The 12,665-nt window shown below is 46.5% G+C and overlaps 1 protein-coding gene across 1 annotated transcript in view; it reads left to right on the top strand.

Annotated features, from left to right (window-relative positions):
* Positions 1-6,615: 6,615 nt before the first annotated feature.
* The window catches only part of LOC138353389 (uncharacterized), a 236,178-nt gene continuing 230,128 nt past the window's right edge, over positions 6,616-12,665 (top strand). The window contains exon 1 of the mRNA XM_069306394.1: positions 6,616-6,649. The gene's annotated coding sequence lies outside the window, so the exon portion shown is untranslated. The remainder of the gene's footprint in view (positions 6,650-12,665) is intronic.

Genomic DNA, 12,665 nt, shown 5'->3' with positions numbered 1-12,665 from the left:
CCACACACTTACACCACCTCACTCTACTACCAATACACACTAATACCACCACCACACACTACCACCACCATCATCACCACACACTACCACCTCCACAAACTACCACCACCACCACACACCACCACCACAACCACCACACACTACCACCACACACTACCTCCACACACTACCACCACCACACACAATACCACTACACACTACCTCCACACACAACTTCCACACACTTCCACCACACACTACCACTACACACTACCACCACCACACACTACCACGACAACACACTTCCACCACCACACACACTACCACCACCACATACACAACCACCTCCACACACTACCACCACTACACACTACCACCATCATAAAATACCACCACCACACATTAACACCACCACACACTAACACCACCACACACTATCACAACCACACACTACCACCACCACACACTACCACCACGACATACTACCACCCTCACATACTACCAGCACCAAACGCTACCACCACCACACTTTAACACCTCCACACACCACCACCACCACACACTACCACAACACACACTACCACCACCACACATTAACACCACCACACACTACCATCACCACACTACCACCACCAGAAATTACCACCACCACACATTAACACCACCACACACTAACACCACCACACACTATCACCACCACACACTATCACCACCACACACTACCACCACCACACACTACCACCACTACATACTTCCACCACCACATACTACCAGCACCAAACACTACCACCACCACAAATTACTACCACCGCACATTTAACACCACCACACACCACCACCACACACTACCACCACACACACTACCACCACCACAAATTACCACCACCACACACTCACACTACCACCACCACACACTACCACCACCACACCCTACCACCACCACACACTACCACCACACACAATACCACCTCCACACACATCCACCACACACTACCACCACACACTATCACTACCACACACTACCACCACCACATACTTCCAACACACTCACTACTACCACCACACACTACCACCACACACACTGCCACCACAAACACTACCACCACCACACACTACCACCACACACTATCACTACCACACACTACCACCACCACATACTTGCAACACACTCACTACTACCACCACACACTACCACCACACACACTACCACCACCACACACTACCACCACCACACACTACCACCACCACACACTACCCCCACCACACACTACCACCACCACACACTATCACCACCACACACTACCACCACCACACACTACCACCACCACACACTACCATCACACACACTACGACCACCACATACTGCCACCACCACACACTACCACCACCACCACACACCACCACCACTACCACAAACACACCACCACCACTACCACCACACACTACCACCACACACTACCACCACACACTACCACCACCACACACTACCATCACCACACACTACCACCACACATTTTACCACCACCACACACTGCCACCACCACACATTACCACCACCACCACACACCACCACCACTACCACCACACACAACCACCACCACACACAATACCACTACACACTACCTCCACACACTACTTCCTCACACTTCCACCACACACTACCACTACACACTACCACCACCACAAACTACCACCACACACACTACCACCACCACACACTGCCACCACCACACACTACCACCACCACCACACACCACCACCACTACCACCACACACTACCACCACACACTACCTCCAAACACTACCACCACCACACACAATACCACTACACACCACCTCCACACACTACTTCCACACACTTCCACCACACACTACCACCACACACTACCACCACACACTACCACCTCCACACACTACCAATACCACACACTACAAACACCACACACTACCACCACACACACTACCACCACCACACACTACCACCACCAAACACTACCACCACCACACACTACCACCACCACACACTACCACTACACACTACCACAACCACACATTAACACCACCACACACTACCACCAGAGGGGAGCTGGTCGGCCGAGCGGACAGCACGCACGGTGAACCTGTGGTCCCGGGTTCAATCCCAGGCGCCGCCGAGAAACAATGGGCAGAGTTTCTTTCAACCTATGCCCCTGTTACCTAGCAGTGAAATAGGTACCTGGGTGTTAGTCAGCTGTCACGGGCTGCTTCCTGGGGGTGGAGGCCTGGTCGAGGACCGGGCCGCTGGGACACTAAAAGCCCCGAAATCATCTCAAGATAACCTCAAGATAACCACCACACACTACCACCACCACACTACCACCACCACACACTACCACCACCACACTACTACCACCACACATTACCACCACCACACATAACCACCACCACACACTACCACCACCACCATACACTACCACCACCACCACACACAGCCACCACCACCACCACACACTACCACCACCACCACCACACACTACCACCAACACCACACACTATTACCACCACCACCACACACTATCACCACCACCACACACTACCACCACACACTACCACCACCACACACTACTACCATTACACACTATTACCACCACCACACACTACCACCTCCACACACTACCACCACCACACACACTACCACCACCACACACTACCACCACCACCACACACACTACCACCACCACACACACAACCACCTCCACACACTGCCACCACCACACACTACCACCACACACACTACCACCACAAACACTACCACCACCACACACTACCACCACCACACACTACCAACACCACACACTACTACCACCACACATTACCACCACCACACACTACCAACGTACACACTACCACCACCACACACTGCCACCACCACACACTATCACCACCACTCACTACCACCACCACACACTACCACCACCACACACTACCACCACACACACTACCACCACCACACACTGCCACCACCACACACTACCACCACCACCACACACCACCACCACTACCACCACACACTACCGCCACACACTACCACCACCACACACTACCACCACCACACACTACCACCACACACACTACCAACACCACACACTGCCACCACCATACACTACCACCACCACACACCACCACCACTACCACCACACACTACCACCACACACTACCTCCACACACTATCACCACAACACACAATACCACTACACACTACCTCCACACACTACCTCCACACACTTCCACCACACACTACCACTACACACTACCACCACTACACACTACCACGACAACACACTACCACCACCACACACGACCACCACCACACACTACCAATACCACACACTACAACCACCACACACTACCACCACACACACTACCACCACTATACACTACCACCACCACACACTACCACCACCACACACTACCACCACCACAAACTACCACCACCACACACTACCACCACACACACTACCACCACCACACACTTCCACCACACACTACCACCACCACATACTTCAACCACACTCACTACCACCACCACACACTACCACCACACACACTACCACCACCACACACTTCCACCACACGCTACCACCACACACTACCACCACCTCTCACTACCACCACCTCACACTACCACCACACACTACCACCACCACACATTAACTCCACCACACATTACCACCACCACACACTCCCACCACACACACTACCACCACCACACACTGCCACCACCACACACTACCACCACCACACACACTACCACCACCACACACTACCACCACACACACTACCACCACCATTTACTATCACAACACACACTACCACCACCACACACTGCCACCACCACACATTACCACCACCACACACTACCACAACACACACTACCACCACCACACACTTCCACCACACGCTACCACCACACACTACCACCACCTCTCACTACCACCACCACACACTACCACCACACACTACCACCACCACACATTAACTCCACCACACATTACCACCACCACACACTACCACCACCAAACTACCACCACCACACACTACCACCACAACACTACCACCACCACACACTACCACCACCACACTACCACCACCACACACTACCACCACCACACACTACCACCACCACACATTACCACCACCACACACTACCACCACCACCACCACCACACACTTCCACCACCCACCACCACACACTACCACCACCACCACCACACACTACCACCACCACCACCACCACACACTACCACCACCACCACACACTGCTACCACCACCACACACCACCACCACCACACACTACCACCACCACCACCACACACTACCACCACCACCACACACTACCACCACCACCACACACTAACACCACCACACACTACTGCCATTACACACTACTACCACCACCACACACTACCACCACCATCACCACCACACACTAACACCTCCACACTTTACCACCACCACACACTATCATCACCACACACTACCACCACCACCACACACACTACCACCACACACACTACCACCACCACACACTACCACCACCAGAAATTACCACCACCACACACTAACACCACCACACACTACCACCACACACACTACCACCACCACACACTGCCACCACCACACACTACCACCACCACCACACACCACCACCAATACCACCACACACTACCGCCACACACTACCTCCACACACTATCACCACCACACACTACCACCACCACACACTACCACCACCATATACTACCACCACCACCACACACTGACACCACACACACTACCACCACCACATATTACCACCACCACAAATTACCACCACCACACACTACCATCAAAACACACTACCACCACACACACTAACACCACCACACACTACCACCACTATACACTACCACCACCACACACTATCACCACCACACACTACCACCACCACACACTACCACCACCACACACTACCACCACACACACTACCACCACCACATACTTCCACCACACCCTACCACCACACACTACCACCACTACCACACACTTCAACCACACTCACTACCACCACCACACACTACCACCACCACACACTACCACCACCACACACTACCACCACACATTACCACCACACACACTACCACCACCACACACACTACCACCACCACACACACTACCACCACACACTACCACCACCACACACACTACCACCACCACACACACTACCACCACCACAACACATTACCACCACCACCACACACTACCACCACCACACACTACCACCACCACACACTACCACCACACACACTACCACCACCACACACTACCACCACAACATACTGCCACCACCACACACTACCACCACCACACACACTACCACCACCACACACTACCACCACACACACTACCACCACCACACACTATCACAACACACACACTACCACCACCACACACTATCACCACCACACACTACCACCACCACACACTACCACCACACACACTACCACCACCACACACACTACCACCACCACACACACTACCACCACACACACTACCACCACCACACACTACCACAACACACATTACCACCACCACACACACTACCACCACCACACACTACCACCACACACACTACCACCACCACACACACTACCACCACCACACACACTACTACCACACACACTATCACCACCACACACTACCACAACACACATTACCAACACCACCACACACTACCACCACCACACACTACCACCACACACACTACCACCACCACACACACTACCACCACCACACACACTACCACCACACACACTATCACCACCACACACTACCACCACACACACTACCACCACCACACACACTACCACCACCACACACACTACCACCACACACACACTACCACCACCACACACTACCACCACCACACACTACCACCACACACACTACCACCACCACACACTACCACCACCTCACACTACCACCACCATCACCACCACACACTAACACCACACTACTACCAATACAATGCTAAAGTATTATCACAGTCTCCAATCTCTGCTGACGGACCAGCTCCGTCTCCCCCTCTCTGCTGAAGTATTATCACAGTCTTCAATCTCTGCTGACGTACTAACTCCGTCTTCTCTCTCTACTAAAGTATTATCACAATCTCCAATCTCTGCTGAAGTACTAACTCCGTCTCCCCTCTCTGCTGAAGTATTATCACAGTCTTCAATCTCTGCTGACGTACTAACTCCGTCTTCTCTCTCTACTAAAGTATTATCACAATCTCCAATCTCTGCTGAAGTACTAACTCCGTCTCCCCTCTCTGCTGAAGTATTATCACAGTCTCCAATCTCTGCTGTCGTACTAACTCCGTCTCCCCTCTCTGCTGAATTATTATCACAGTCTCCAATCTCTGCTGACGTACTAACTCCGTCTTCTCTCTCTACTAAAGTAGTATCACAATCTCCAATCTCTGCTGACGTACTAGCTCCGTCTCCCCTCTCTACTCATAATCATATGCAGGCCACGTAATAGCAGATGCATCAACACCTGTTTTGAGCAAATTTGAGCAAATTCACCCTCATGGTCAACAGCTCTCACTGATGCCGCTAACTTCGTTGCAGAAGGTTGTACCAGAACACGCAGGGTACGTACTACGTCTCTAACTTATTTTTCCATATCACTATTTATTCATATGCATCTTAACTAATAGCAATACGAAGCAAACACATTTATCAATGGAAACAATGTTTTTCAAAGCTGTCTTTGTTACAAGTTTTGTTTGTTTTGTTATTGTGTTGATGGATATATACACTAAGAAGAGTATTCCACTTCTGTGTATATAATGTGGGGAATCGACCTGTGAGATATATATTTATTTAATTTATATGATTTATATGGAATTTATTTTTACGTTAATATGTATATTTCGATAACAATTGTATGATGGAGCGGACTGTATTTCTGCAAAATCTCAGATATCTCATTACACATTAGGGGAGGTTTATATTAAATTTATATGTGTAGTCAATCAAATTACAGTATCAGACTCCATATATTAGTAATTAACACTGGGAAGTCTTATCTTATTATCAGGCAGGCCTGGTCCACCAGGTATAAACAAGTATGATGACACCAAATAATCCTCGTGGTTGAGGCTGGCATCAACACAATGTACTGGTTTACAAGGATTAATTCTTGCTTCCTCTTCAATTGTTCCTGTCAAATGGCACTTGCAATAATAGCAGTAATCCTATATATATGACAGCTATATCAGAGGAAATATTGGTATATTATAAGATAAGGACCAAGGAATAATTACCTGGGTTAAGTCGCGGCCCCTCGTGCTAACCGGAAATAGTCCTATCTACCTAACATTACTCGATAGGAATGACTAGATAAGATTTCGGATAGACACTTCCCTTGTTTAGATGCTGACTGCGTGTCGATGATGGAAGAAGCACTAATTTATTCTCCATAACACTTCGTCTAAGGGAGAATTAGCTGGAGCTGTTTTGCTCCTGCGACTCTGGTCTAACAATAATGGCTGACTACTGGCCCTCCTCCACTGACCCCCTGGCTTTGTCCAGATGTCAGTAAGTGGTAGAAAGGTCACATTTATTCTATTTTGGTACTAATAATTAAGTTCATTCAAGTGAAATGGTTTTATGATGTTAACAGTCCAAAGACTGCTGTATTAAGAATAATTCCCAGCAGAATAGCTGGTGAAATTACTAGCGACGTGGCAATGATATCTCATTTTCTATTGACTTAAAATTCCACTGCGCTAAGTCTTCTACGAGCTAATTTATATATACAACAGCAACAATGTTATCTGCCTATTGTAATGAATATTAGTAAATGGTGTCGGATTTTCCGACAAATACACTGAGATGTGTATATCAATTTACCGTGGTATAGACATTTAGAATTTATATTTAACTGATTCAGGAATAAAATACTCTTGCTTAATTAGTGAATAAATTACTTTGATGGCCGCGTTATCCCTCCCGTGGTTGAAAGATCTGAAACCCAACACCAAGAAAAATCCCCCCCGTGTTTTAGGGCAGAGGAAAGCCAGATTGACGCCTCACCATAAAGGAATGTATCAAGTCAAACATATGCATTTAGCTGAGAGTAAATTAAATGAGATACAATTTGTTTTAATTAGCGAGACGTGAGGATCTTCACCCGTTCCTGGAAACTCTTTTATGATAGTTAAATTTTTCCGTAATGTTTTTGTTGACTGCAGTTCACTTCTGCTGTAACGCCTTTGTTGCCAGTACTTGACCACTTCTGCCTTGACGTTGTTGACGGTACTTGACCACTTCTGCCATGACGTTGTTGACAGTACTTGACCACTTCTGCCTTGACGTTGTTGACGGTACTTGACCACTTCTGCCATGACGATGTTGACAGTACTTGACCACTTCTGCCATGACGTTGTTGACGGTACTTGACCACTCCTGCCATGACGATGTTGACAGTACTTGACCACTTCTGCCTTGACGTTGTTGACGGTACTTGACCACTTCTGCCATGACGATGTTGACAGTACTTGACCACTTCTGCCATGACGTTGTTGACAGTACTTGACCACTTCTGCCATGACGTTGTTGACGGAACTTGACCACTTCTGCCATGACGTTGTTGATGGTTGTTCAGCCTTAACGTGTTGAATTTGTTAATGGTTTTCCACCCTTTCCAATGGACTGTATATTTAATGTTAGTTAATGGACTGTATTCTATAGAGGTAATTCCACATAAAGCCACAGTTGGTGGTTATAATGTTAGAAAAATAGTGGATACAGCAGAATTGAGTATGTATTAAGATTTAGTTAATTATTTGTGTTTTTATTACTATTAAATTAACTCAATTAATAAATGCTGTGTCCATTGGATAGTTAAAACTATGACAGCTTTGCTGTTCAGCAGACGAATGGTTGTGTGTTTCAAGTGGTATCATCAACTAGCAAGGGTCGCCAGGACAACCCTGGGTTATGTAGGTAATTTGGATTATAAAGAAAATTTATTTATTTAATTCTGGGAGTAGACATTCATCACAACTGGGATCATAAGGTAATTATGAGAAATTGTCCAAATTTTACTTATTACATAGCTAATGAAACTGGAAACAACTGCAAATGTCTTGGGAAACAAAGTCTGTCAAAAGGTAATGTTCACCACGTTGTTCATCAAGTAGCTAAACAATTAAACGTGGAGGCCACCTCACGTCTAACAAGTTCCTACTCCTCCGCAGCTGCAATATGGCGTCTCCTTCACCATCTGTGTTCAGGTGTGCGGGAATATTTGCTTTAATTCGGGAATGAGGTGATTTGAAGTGAAATCCATCCTGGATCGTATTGGTTAGTTTTTTAAAGTACTTTGAACATTATAAGGCTATGCACTATAGTTATTTAACAAGAGAGTAAATTTCCTTAGTTTAGTTATTAACTCTCAATGGTGACGTGGAATGTACTGACGAACATATGAATTTTATCATCCCATTATTGAGCCCAAATAATTGAGAGAAATTTTTCATAGTTATTTAATTTATGCGTTAATAAATTGTAATTAAATGTTTCAGCCAAACAGAAGACGAATCTTCATAGTTATTATATAACTTTAAAAAATATACAGTAGTGTTTATAAGTAAGTGGGAGAATGCAGACGATGAGTCGCAATAACTTTGCTCGATTATATGAGAACTAAACCACACTCCAGAAGATGAGGAGGCGACACCGTTTCCGTCCGTCCTGGACCATTATCAAGCCGTCCTGGACCATTATCAAGCCATCCTGGACCATTATCAGGCCATCCTGGACCATTATCAAGCCGACCTGGACCATTACCAAGCCATCCTGGACCATTATCAAGCCGTCCTGGACCATTATCAAGCCATCCTGGACCATTATCAAGCCATCCTGGACCATTATCAGGCCATCCTGGACCATTATCAAGCCGACCTGGACCATTACCAAGCCATCCTGGACCATTATCAAGCCGTCCTGGACCATTATCAAGCCATCCTGGTCCATTACCATGCCATCCTGGACCATTATCAAGCCGTCCTGGACCACTATCAAGCCATCCTGGTCCATTACCATGCCATCCTGGACCATTATCAAGCCGACCTGGACCATTACCAAGCCATCCTGGGCCATTATCAAGCCGTCCTGGACCATTATCAAGCCATCCTGGTCCATTACCATGCCATCCTGGACCATTATCAAGCCTACCTGGGCCATTACCAAGCCATCCTGGAACATTATCAAGCCGTCCTGGACCATTATCAGGCCATCCTGGACCATTATCAAGCCATCCTGAACAATTATCAAGTCATCCTGGTCCATTATCAAGCCATCCTGGACCATTATCAAGCCATCCTGAACAATTATCAAGTCATCCTGGTCCATTATCATGCCGTCCTGGACCATTATCAAGCCATCCTGGACCATTATCAAGCCAACCTGGACCATTATCAAGCCATCCTGGACCATAATCAAGCCGTCCTGGACCATTAGCAAGCCGCCATCCTGGACCATTATCAAGCCATCCTGGACCATTATCAAGCAATCCTGGACCATTATCAAGCAGTCCTGGACAATTATCAAGCCATCCTGGACCATTATCAATCCGTCCTGGACCATTATCAAGCCATCCGGGTCAATTATCAAGCCATCCTGAAACATTATTATGGTGACTTATTGTTGCTATAATCGCCCCCCCGTGGTGACTTATTGTTGTTTTAATCCCCCCCTCCCCGTGGTGACTTGTTGCTGCTATAATCGTCCCCCCGTTGTGACTTGTTGTTGCTATAATCGCTCCCTCCGTGAAGATTTGTTGTTACTATAATCCCCTCCACCCGTGGTGGTTTGTTGTTGCTATAATCGCTCCCCTCCCTGGTGACTTGTTGTTGCTATAATCGTCCCCCCCGTGGTGACTTCTTGTTGCTATAATCGCCCCCCCCCTCCATGGAGAATTGTTGTTGCTAAAATCGTCCTCCACCCCCTGTCGGAAAATCCGACACCATTTAATAATCATACAGATAATAGCTGTATTATAAACAAGTTACCCATAGAAAACGTAACTTGTAGTGGAATTACCGTCTAAAGAAAACGGGATATCATCACCACATACTATTATATTCTCCACCTATTATGGTGGGAATTATTCTTAAATACATTAGTCTTTGGACTTTACCATCATAAAAACATCTTATATAAATTAACTTAATTATCAATATTAAAGTAGAGTAAATGTAACCCTTCTATCACTTTCTGACATGTGGACAATGTAAGCCAGGCGTCAGAGTGAGGAAGGAGGCAGCCATTGTTGTGTCACCTCCGAGACGTGTGGAGCAAATTTGGCTCCTATCATATCTGGACAATGTCGGCCAGTAACGTCAATAGTATGGAGTGTTAAACAGCCATTGTTTATATTGAGACCAGAGGCTCACACGGGAGCAAATTCGGCTCCTGTTAATTTTACTTGGACGTAGTGTTATGGAAACCAGAAGTGTACCATTATCAACACGCTGTCTACAAATCAAGTTAAGTGTTCTTTCCGAAACCCATGTATCTTCATTTATGGCCATTAATGTCATTATATAGGGTGACCCGGTTAGAGCACGTGGAAGCCTCAAACTAAAGGTAATTAAGCCAGGTCTTCAATGTTCCATGTACAGTTTTCTCTGATATAGCTTGTCATATATAGGTATCTGGCTTTACAGCTAGCGCCCTTTTGACAGGTCAAGACGAGGAAGCAAGACTTTGTGCACCAGTTACTGGGTGATGGAAGCTACCTCAAAGAGGATAATTTGGTGTCTACACCCTAGTTATACCTGGTGGACTAGCCTGCTGTACTATAAGATAAGGAACCTCTTCAATGTATGTAGTTAATTCTGTAGTTTGATTGGGTGCATATATATTAATTTAATAAACCCCCCCCTAATGTGTAGAGGATCGATTTGTGAGATTAAGAGATTATTGCAGAAATACAGTCCACTTATCATTATACAAATTGCTATCGAAGTATATAAATTAACGAAAATATAAATTCATATAAATTAAATAAATATAAATCTCACAGGTCGGTTCCCACATTATTTGGTCATCTTCGAACCGGATGACGGATTATTTGATCCTTTGAACCCACATTTGGTCATCTTAGTACCGGATGAACCAGTTAACCAGTGGATTCATTAAATATACTAGTGCAGTGTGATTTAAACAAAGCCAGCAGTCAAGACGGCAGCGTAGCCTCGAGGGAGCTCAGGAGCCTCCCTCAGCCCAGTTCAGCTTCGTCAGCGGTTTCATGCACACCCACAGATATTTGGTGGCGTGTTATTTCGTGAAATGACAGCGCTAATATAGAAGCCAGCCAAATTAGTGGCTGTGTCCTCGCAAGATTGTTCACGGTTTTCGTGGTGTTACATTTCGCGAGAGATTATCTACGAATTTTGTGGACTTTATTTCGCGAGGTCACTAATAATATTTAATACTTCTAGATAATATTAGAAGTTTCATAGAGGCAATTAAGAGGCTATTATCAATAATTGTGTATATTATTTCTCCAAAATAGAGAATTATTTAATATATATTGCACTAGTGATCACAGTATAATATTTACTAATTGCCAACCCACAACAGGGTAGGATATTA

The sequence above is a fragment of the Procambarus clarkii genome, chromosome 57 (assembly GCF_040958095.1).
Source record: "Procambarus clarkii isolate CNS0578487 chromosome 57, FALCON_Pclarkii_2.0, whole genome shotgun sequence".
NCBI lineage: Eukaryota > Metazoa > Arthropoda > Malacostraca > Decapoda > Cambaridae > Procambarus > Procambarus clarkii.
This window is presented reverse-complemented; position numbering and strand designations above follow the sequence as displayed.